Source organism: Colius striatus, chromosome Z (assembly GCF_028858725.1).
Source record: "Colius striatus isolate bColStr4 chromosome Z, bColStr4.1.hap1, whole genome shotgun sequence".
Lineage (NCBI taxonomy): Eukaryota > Metazoa > Chordata > Aves > Coliiformes > Coliidae > Colius > Colius striatus.
The window spans coordinates 5,701,373-5,711,100 of record NC_084790.1 but is presented as its reverse complement, the minus strand read 5'-3'; positions in this window follow the sequence as shown (position 1 = coordinate 5,711,100).

The window sequence follows — 9,728 nt, the reverse complement described above, 5'->3', positions numbered from 1 at the left end:
TGCTCCTGGTATTGCTCCAGCTTGGTTCTTGCTGCACCTCTGACTCTTAGTCAATAAGAATGTCTTAAAACAAAGACAGCTCTTGTACCTACCTTGAGCCTGAATCCTTGGGATTTCCTTGGACAGCTCGCTGTCTCCTCTCCAGACCTCACGTACTGCGAAGTCCCAGAGGAGGCTGCATAAGCAGTTCAAGAAGCTATTTTGAAACCAGCACTGTCTTTTCTTGGACAGTCTTAACAGAGCTGCCAGGAAGCAGGTCCCCAGCGCTGAGCTGCAGGAGGATCACTGTGATTCTTCTCCCCAGTGACAGACTGGTTGCCACGTTCTGAGGAACCTGCCCAGGGGCTGTTGATGTACATTCCTGCTTGAGTTCAGCTGCGTCTTTAAATAAAGGCAGGTGAATGCCAAAGGATAACTGGCTTTGGATCCAAGGAAGCTTTCATCCTGTATTACTTTTTCCTATTGGAAATGGTAGCTCCACTTCGAGGCACTTTTTGTAGAGGGAGAATTTTGTTTAATAGGGTTTTTTGGCTTTTTACACTTTGGCACAAGTATCTTCAGAGGTGATGCTTGAATTTCTGGTGCACTGTCAGGACAGGCTTTCAGTCTTTGAGTAACTGGACAGAGCTTACTCTGGTTTATCTATGTAACATCCAGAATGTTCCTGTGAATCTTTAACCACTGCTGGCAACTCATACTGTGCTTATTCGAAGGAGGAAGCATTCTGTGGCATCATGGGCAGTTCAGAGGTTTCCAGGAATTAAAGCACAGTGACCAGGTTCTCTACCAGCAAGATGGGCTTTGCCAGTTCTGCTGTGACCTGGTTTGTTTGGATTTTTAAGTCCTGTGTGTGCTTCATCTATCAAGTGTAAAACATCACCCTTTGCAGCCACCGTGTGCTGGTTTGGGTTTGGGCTGACTTCCCAAGGAGTTACGGGAGGGGAACACCTGTGGGTTGCAGCTTCCTTAACAGATGTGACTGGTCTTTCACTGAGCACACGGGAAAGGAAATCAATCGAGCAGGAGATTAGTTGAGGTGACTTAGACAGCCCTGTAAGTGCAAAGCGTGAAGGTCAGACTGAGAGGTTACGAAGAGATTCGGTCCTCCGTGCTGCGTTTTGCAGGCTCCGGAGGCGCTGCGGCTGGTTTCCAGCAGGGGGAACTCGCGGTCCAGTCGCTTTCCAGGCGAACAAGGAGGAAAATAACAAAAAACCAGTACCAATTAGTGAGGTAACTACTAGAATTTGTGCCTACAGTACAAACGCAACGCGGAAATCGAGGTCTTCCTGCGGTTCTTTCTGGTGGCTGGCAGAGACCTCATCGAAGCACAGTCTTTAGAAGCTTTAAGGCAATCCCTGACTCTTCTACAGAGTGGCCTGCGTTAGTAAGAGCAGGAGTACAAACAAGTATGTGCACACCTCCACGTCCTCTCGTCCTTGTGTAACGCACACTGCTGGCTGCTGCACAGCAGCATCCTTGCCATCACACTCGTGTCTTAAACAACATTTCTGCCAGAATTCCCCCAGGAGCCTTGTCAGCTCCTGGTGGTTCCAGAGAGACCAGGAGAGTCACGCACGTACCAAGAGTGAAGAGCAGATTACAGTGCTGCAGTCTTTGTGCCTGTTGTCTCTCCAGGAGGAACTCATTGATGTGTCAGCTAAGAAGGTTGAAGTTTTATTTCCTAGCTGAGACGTGGCGTCCACAAGCATCTGCGTTCCTTGTTTTTACAAACTACTCCTGCAACTCCATCAGCAGATGTTTAAAAGCCCCCAAATGCTTAGAGAGCACGTAGAAGGCAGGTGATACTGTATGCACACATATTTTGTAAAGGCAGATAATAATTGTGTCATACTGATAGTCTCCTGGTCATGGGATAGTGAAGGCTTCTGCTCAAATGACAGCAGTTTAAGGGATATGGAAGTTATTGTTACTGCTTGGAAATGAATCGCCAGTCTTGAAGATACCACTTTAAAAACCCAACCCCTAGCAGTCATTTGTCAAGAACAAGTAGGATTTATACTTTGGGATTATCCTGTGGGATTCCACACCCTCTTGCAAAGGAAATGGGAATTCCTCTCAGGTACCATGGACTGAAAAGCACATGGGAATCAAAGTAGCACCTGGCAGGGAAAACGTGTGCTAGCTTTAGAGTCCCACTAGCAGTAGTTTGTAAGGCTGATAGGGATGGAATCTGCATTTCAAATCTATACTTATAGAATAATTTCACACTGAAGTTTACAGTTCATCACTATCAGGATTTCAGCAACAGTGAGTGAGCCAGGGATGCCTCTGCCTCAGACTGAAATTGAGGCAGCTGGATCTCACACTGCAAGAACTTACTGAAGGTTTTAAATATTTCAAGGAGAAAAAAAAAAAAAGATGAAAACTGCATTTAAGGCTTCAGAATTAAATTAGCAAAAAATGGTCATATGGCTTTTTTCTCTGGCTGTGCTTTTCTGCCGTGCTTGCAATGTCACTTTCACCCTTTTCATATTTATGCACATACAGGATCCCAAATGCTTTTCATACCTTCTTCGTCACCACAGTTCACAGCTTCTTTCCAGAGGTTTTTTTTTATGAGCAGTTAACCTGTTTAAAAAACCACAACCCTGTTCAGTAGACAGCGTGGTTTTGATAAGCAGGACTTGTTGAAATGCTGACTCATTCACTAGAGGCGTTTTGCGAGAAGGGGAAAAATAAATTACTGCTAGGGTCAGGGGTCTCTGTTTCTCCCTGAAGTGTTCAGGTCATTTTTGTGGGCCTCCAGCTTCCCCAAGAGCAGCACAAACATGCAGCATTGGGCATTCCCAAGAGCAGTTCCATCAGCATGGGCTGGATGCTGAAGAATCCATTGAAGTGAAAAAACAAGCCGGGTCAGTCATGGAAACTTTCCATCAGTTGAAATAAGGAATAGGTCTTTTGTTTGACCTAAACTTGAAGATGGGAATGAAGGGCACCATTTTAATAGCTAAACATAATTTTGCAAGGATAAAGGATTTCAGCAATGGGCCTTGTGTACAGTAATTTGCTTTTCTGCAGCTGGGACTAGCACCTCACACTTCTTAATCAAATGTTGGAATTTCCCCTTTATAGTAGCCAGTTTAAAAACAACTCTAAGGACTCTTGCAGTGTCGCTGGAACACGGATAGAAGCCACACTGGACCCATCTATAATGGCCTCTTACCATCGACAGCAGCAAACAGCCCTCCAAAGAACTGCTTCCCACCTAAAATTCGATATTACAAGGCAATACAAATCTCATCCCACTCCAGTGCACTCAGCTGGGATCATTGTCTACAGTCTATGTGGTAGTGGAAAAAGTACACAGTTGAGTTTGTGTCCTCTGGCAGCATCACTGGCTGACCTTCATTAACTAAACTTCTCCAAGCCACTTCTCAGAACAATACAAACTGCTTTCCAGGCAAAGTGCCTGTCTTACTCCTTATCAGCTTCGAGGAGCTGAGTCTGCTTTCTGGACAAATTTGCTGCCTGCTCTGATTTAGTTTATCCCCAGAATTGAAGTGTTGCTTTCTCCCAAGGTTCTTGAGAGATCTTATTCAGTGAATATGATGGGCTAGAATCTGTTAATTAGTTTTACAGTGATTGTGGCAGGACAAACAAAATCCTTGTCTCAGGATTAAGAAATAGCAACACTCAGACCTGAACACACTAAGCACAACTGAATTACCAACTTCTCAGATGTGTCAAGTTGGGCAGTTTAAATTAGTGCAGAGTTTTGACAAGAGCTTTATTTTCTCTGGTTTGATAAATTCTACAGCGTCTTCTATGTTTTTTTCTCTTTCCCCTCTGCCTATATTGCATGAAGCATATTAGCACTGGAAATCACAGAGGTACTGGATAAGATAGGTTCATTAATATTTCTAAGCAGCAAGACACCATTAGCTGATAATTGAGGAAATGCCCAGGAAGACATTAATTATCTTTTGCAGTCAGTAAATATTTGAGGGAGCCAGCTACGTAAATCTTGGGGACCCATACAGGATTTAACATTTCATTATCTTATAAACTTAGCTGGTCACAGAGAGGAGTAGAACAGTGCAGTGGGAAAAGGGTGGTTCTGTAAACAGTGGGATTAGCAGCACTTAGCCTCTTACAGATTTGAGGTTTGTGGTCATGTGTGGCTCCCACTGAAGCTTTCTCCATGCTTAGCATACTCAGTTTCTCCTGTGTATAGACACACTAATGCTCATTAAATGGTGCTGTAATGTCTTGGCACACCTGGGGACGTCCCTTTCCTCTATCCCAACCACTGCTTTGATGAGCATGGTAAAATGCAATGATCTTTGAGGCGTCTGCTTCTGTTGGATTTGGTTGGGAAGCACTGCTGAACGAGAAGCTACTGAACATCCAGCAACATAAGTTTTGTCTCCTCAGGAAATCGGGTTGAAAACAGTGCCACTGTGCAATTAAAAACCACAGTGTACAGATCTCTACAAGAGGACCAAAAAACTGTGTGGACAACCTTACTTTTGGCTGGTCTTTGTGGCTTCTGAATGCTTGGCTTTTAAGTCATTATCCTAGAAAACAATTCTCTGTGCAAGAACTGAGTGCTGCTTCAGATGAAATTAAACATCTGAATACTCATTACTGCCATTTTGCTTGCAGTAACTAAATGCCATAATAGTCATTGCAGGACACTGCTAATGAGAAGGCAAAACCAAAGAACTGATTAGCTCCACATTAAGCTCTTCAGTTATTGGTGCAATAAAGTACATACTGACAGCTAATGTTCATCTTTGTGATTGTGTCAGGGGCACACAGTTAAGAGAGCTCTTCTCTCTTCTACCAGCATTAAAAAACAGAACCAGACTAATGTGTCATCTGATTATGAATCCAGGTGACAAGTAATGGAAAAATCCTTAAGTTTATGGGTACCTTAAAAATCCTGCCTGCCCCTTAGCTGTGTCTGTTCCCTGCAAAGTTCAGGCTACAAGTGCACTTTTACGTTCTCCCTTTACTACATCACTTCTTCATCCCTTGCCTTTTCCTTACTGGGTTTACTTCCTCCCCTTATCGGAGCGGGGGAGGAATGCCAGGAGTCATCCTCATCTGAGCAGAGAGAAGCGGCAGAGCCCATCTGTGAGAGACTGACCACATCCCCCATTCCCTGCCCCCCTGAGCTGTTGTGGGGGGAGGAGATAGAGATATGGGGAGCAGTGAGCTGGGCCTGGGAAGAAAGGAGGGATAGGGGAGGGAAATCTTAAAGTGCTGGTTGAAATTTTCTCCTCACCCTACTCCCTTTTTGCTTTTATTCCATTCTTTTTCTTTTAGGTAGTAGAATAAACTTTCCTACCTTCCTCTCTAAGTTGAGTACTGGAGTCTGTTTTGCCCAGAACTGTAATTGACAGCGAGCCCTCCCTGCTCTTGTCTGAATCCACAACAACTTTGCTTATCCTTTTACTCCCATTTCACTGGGGCCTCTGGGGGTGAATGGAGGCACCAAGTGAGAGGCTGTCGTGGTGCTGCTGTGCTGGCTGGGCCAAACCACGACACCTCTTTTTCTTTTTCCCCCCCAGCTGTTTAAGCCCTTTGTACTGATTTATACTTTCATTTCAAACTCTCATACAGAGTGAATCTTATCCTTGATTTTCAAGTCTTTTGTCCAATTATCTCTCTGTACCTGCAGAAGGGGAAAACAGCGGAGATAAAAACCCTCAGACTCTGTCACAGTCCGTTCCCACTTCTCCACTGAGAGAGATGTCTGTGGTCACGTTGAAGATTAAATCTTGCTCATGGAGAAAAGCTGGTTTGCATAAATTGGAGGGCTTTTGACAATATTCTGAGCTCCTGAACTCTGCAGGTGCTACCACAGCTAACAGTGTCTTGGAGAAAGGAAAATAATTTCACAGACCATTAGGGCTGGTGGGAAGCAGCAGGATCAGGTTTTAATGAATACAGGATCAAAAGCATCTTAAAGCAAACCAGCACTGAAAACAAGAGCAGGCTCATCAGGGAAGACAAGAGATGCTTCTAACGAGAAACAAAGCACTGACTCGGAGATATTAGGGAGTCACTTTCTCACAGTAGTGCATTTTAAAAGTATAATTTCTTCTAAAAAGAATTATCTTTGGTACTTTCGCAATAGAGGCGAAATTAGCACCATGAATTCCCTGAAATTAAAACCTCCAAGTCAGAGTTTTTCCAATGGAGGTCAAGGTTTTTTTAAAACAATGTTTGTTCGGTCAGAAATAGAAGCAGTTTTGTAATCACAGCGACAGTGACTGAGTGAAGTTGTCTGATGGTATTTTGAAGTCAGGAAAACGCAATTCAGACAAAAAAATATGCATAGCAGTAAGCTCAGGATGGAGAAGGGTTCATATGTGAAAAAGGAGAGGCTCCCACCACTCTCAGCAGGCACTTTCTCATTGAGGTGCTGATTGCCACTGTGTTTTGTACTGAATTCAGTGTCACATGTGTGTGGTGGCTCTGCAAGAGCAAGTTTATCCTTTCATGCTCCAAGGGACATGGGTTCTACTGGATTCAAATGCAACGAAGGTAGGAACCAATTGCTTAAGTGCTCAGGCAGTGATGGTGCATAACCTGGAACTGGCAACACTTCAGTGAACTTTCAGGTAAGAAAGGGCAGTACTTGAAAAAAATTAGGTACCTGTAATGTTATACACCTGTTGAAAAATAATTGTTGTCAGTCATAGTTTTGAACTTGTACACCTAAAACTCACCTAATTCCTGTGCTGTTCTGGATTCCTGCTTTGGAAGCAACCAGTTTCCCAATGTCATTTATTTTTAATATGAAAAGGCTGCTTCTCCACACCTGTAAGCATTCCAAAAGATGGGTCATATTCAACTTGCCCTCCTATTCCATGCAAGGCTGAATATTGCTTACAGTGAAAGAAAAGCAGGGAGACTGGACTCTGCCTGGCTCAGTCTTGTTATTCTGTTGCAAATTAAATTTTGAGGAAAGAGCAGGCAAAAGATAAAGCTCACCAGTTTCCTTTCCCTGGAGGACGCTCAGACTGAAATGGTTCAAAGATGCCACTATCTCAGAAGCTTTTCCTTTCATCACCAACCATATCAGCAGTTGCTGTCCTCTAGTGTGCTCTGCTAGTGCCAAAGCTTAGGCTTCTTTGGCAAGATAAACAATTATCTGGGCTTCGTACTGGGCTAGGTGAGAGCAGGACATTTTCAAGCAGATGGAGGTTCCCCAGCAGAGGTCAGACTGGAAGGGTAAGCTGTTAGGTACTACATTTTTAATTGGCTAGATGCAAATATTATTGTTTCACAATGAAACTGGTACTGTCAAGATTCTTTCTACCTCCTAGATTTAAAACAAACCAACCGTATCGTCAAACCAAGAAACAATTCCATTACTGTTTGGGAATATATCATGGCATTGTTTTCACCTTACATATGAGTTATATAGAGAGAGATAAATGTCTTACTGGTACAAGGAGAGGTGCATCAAACAACTTGCAATGCTTGTGTGACTCTTGCAACTATAAAAGCCTCATTAAATCTCCCCAGTAATTGGAGATGGGATTTTGTTTAGAAGGGTTTTGTTTGGTTTTGTAACAAAGACAGCAAATACAGGAAATAATTAAATAACTGCGTTTTCATACTGTCCTAATCGTCAGGAGACTATATGAGATTTTAATTAGGGCTGCATTTTCAATAACTCTGTATCCGTACGTGTCGCAGATTCTTTCCTGGATAACAGGGAGATAATTATGAGAATCCTGTTTTTCAGTCTCTCACTAAAAGGACGGCTGATATATTTAATCATGATGTAGAAATGCTGGCAGCTTTCTCTGAGTTCAGCCTCTCTCTAATTACATTTCTAGATTTTTAGTAAATTGAAAGGGAAAACTTAGGAACAAAATAATTAAAACCAAAGAGGAAGTGAATATTAAAAAGCAGGAGCTACTTAAAATTCCTGCACGGACATCAGTTTAATCAGCTTCACATAAAGACCAAACTTACATATCCACAAAGGTAACACCTCCAAACCCATACGTACATCAGCATTTGCTGGTTCTTTTCATGCAGAAAAAACAACCTGTCTCGTATCATTCAGATGACACTGAGAATTATACCCAAAGTGAACACTTCTGAGCATCCCCTACTCCCACATGCACAGCAGTGTCAAAACACACACATATCAGCATATCCCCATGCAAGTTTTCAAGGTTCAAGCAGAACCTGCAGCTAGGAATTGTCCAGTAATTTTATTACAGATTTCTATTAAAGACAGAAGGTGGTAGCGTTTGTGAAGAGTAAGTGACAGTATTTCACTTCCATCTGACACCAAGGAGTGCAGAATTGACCCCAAATAACTCTTTCATATGGAAGAGAGGTGGAATTTGATCTTCATTTTCACAGATACCCAATTTAATTTTCCACTTCCTGAGAAAAAGAGAATTTTGATCAGGAGAACGTCATGAACTGCAAAAGAGGTTGACCTCCCTACCGCTAAGTGACACATGGCCAGTGTTGAATTAAAGGAGACATTTCTGTTCTCTCTAGAAAACCCCTTGTATCAAGATTCTGCAGGCTAAGAGCTCTAAGGGAGGGAGGGGGGTGGAATCTCTTTGTTTTCTCTGAAACCGGTGCTGTGGTTTTGCTTTTGTACTTCCAACTACGAGAGAATAAATACATCAGTAAGAATCCAGTTTATATTGTGAATATAAAATCCAGGATAATGGATAAGGTGTAAAAATAAGTTTTAGGAGAAATGGATAGCCAGACTAGGAATGCTAATACCAATTCTGTACTTCCCAAGAGGCAGTTTTATGGCATTTCTTCATTACAATGCAGCATTACCTGCTGTTTTGTCACTATGGGCAGCAGTTTGTGTAATGAAGGAATGTGGCAGGGTCCAAGAATTGGTCATGACTTGGAAGAGATACTTGCCAGGAAAACCCAGGATACTGCAGAAGAAGTTAGCAATAAAAGGCAGTATTCTCTGAGTCAGTGGTAGACAAGTGTGGCAGCTGAGTGTAGAGGACCAATTGTGCTATGAGAAGCAGCATTTTTCATCTGAGAAAATGAGATGTGAGATAAAAAGAGTTAGCATATTTCGTTTAAACAAGTGTAGCTGCGATGGGTATTGTGTAACCTGGCTAATTTGTCTGTTGGGTGCTTTGCATGTAATTGTGTTAATTCACTATAACATGAGGCTCAAATTGGCAGGAAAGAAATAGTAACTCTGTATAAGCTCCTCCACAAACATTTAAGTAATTAGTGACTAATAAGAACAAAAGTTATTCTTCTTCTGGCTGCAAACCATTACAAATTAAAAGAGAAGAGCCATACATAGATGAGACCTTAGCATCACAGGATAAATCGGATTGGAAGGGACTTCAGGTTGTCATCTGGTCCAACCTGTGAAAAGAAGGGTTATCTGTGAGATCTGACAAGTTTGCCATAGCTTTATTTAATCAAGCCCTGAGAACCTCCACAGGCTCAGAGCAACCTGTGCAAACGCTGATCTACCGTCACGCTGAAATAAATCCATATACCCAGTCTCAATCTGTTTACTTTTGTTTCTCATCCTCCTGCCATGTACCACTACAAAGCCTCTGCTCCATTTCCTTGATAACCCCTTTGTAGGTAGACTGGCCTATAAGGTCTCCTTTCTTTAAGCTTTTGATCTAGACCCCTGAATGACTGACATAAAGCATGTTTGCTTTATACTTATTACTCAAAGGCTAAAATAAATGCTGTGCTTTGAGGAAAAACCCCACCAGTCA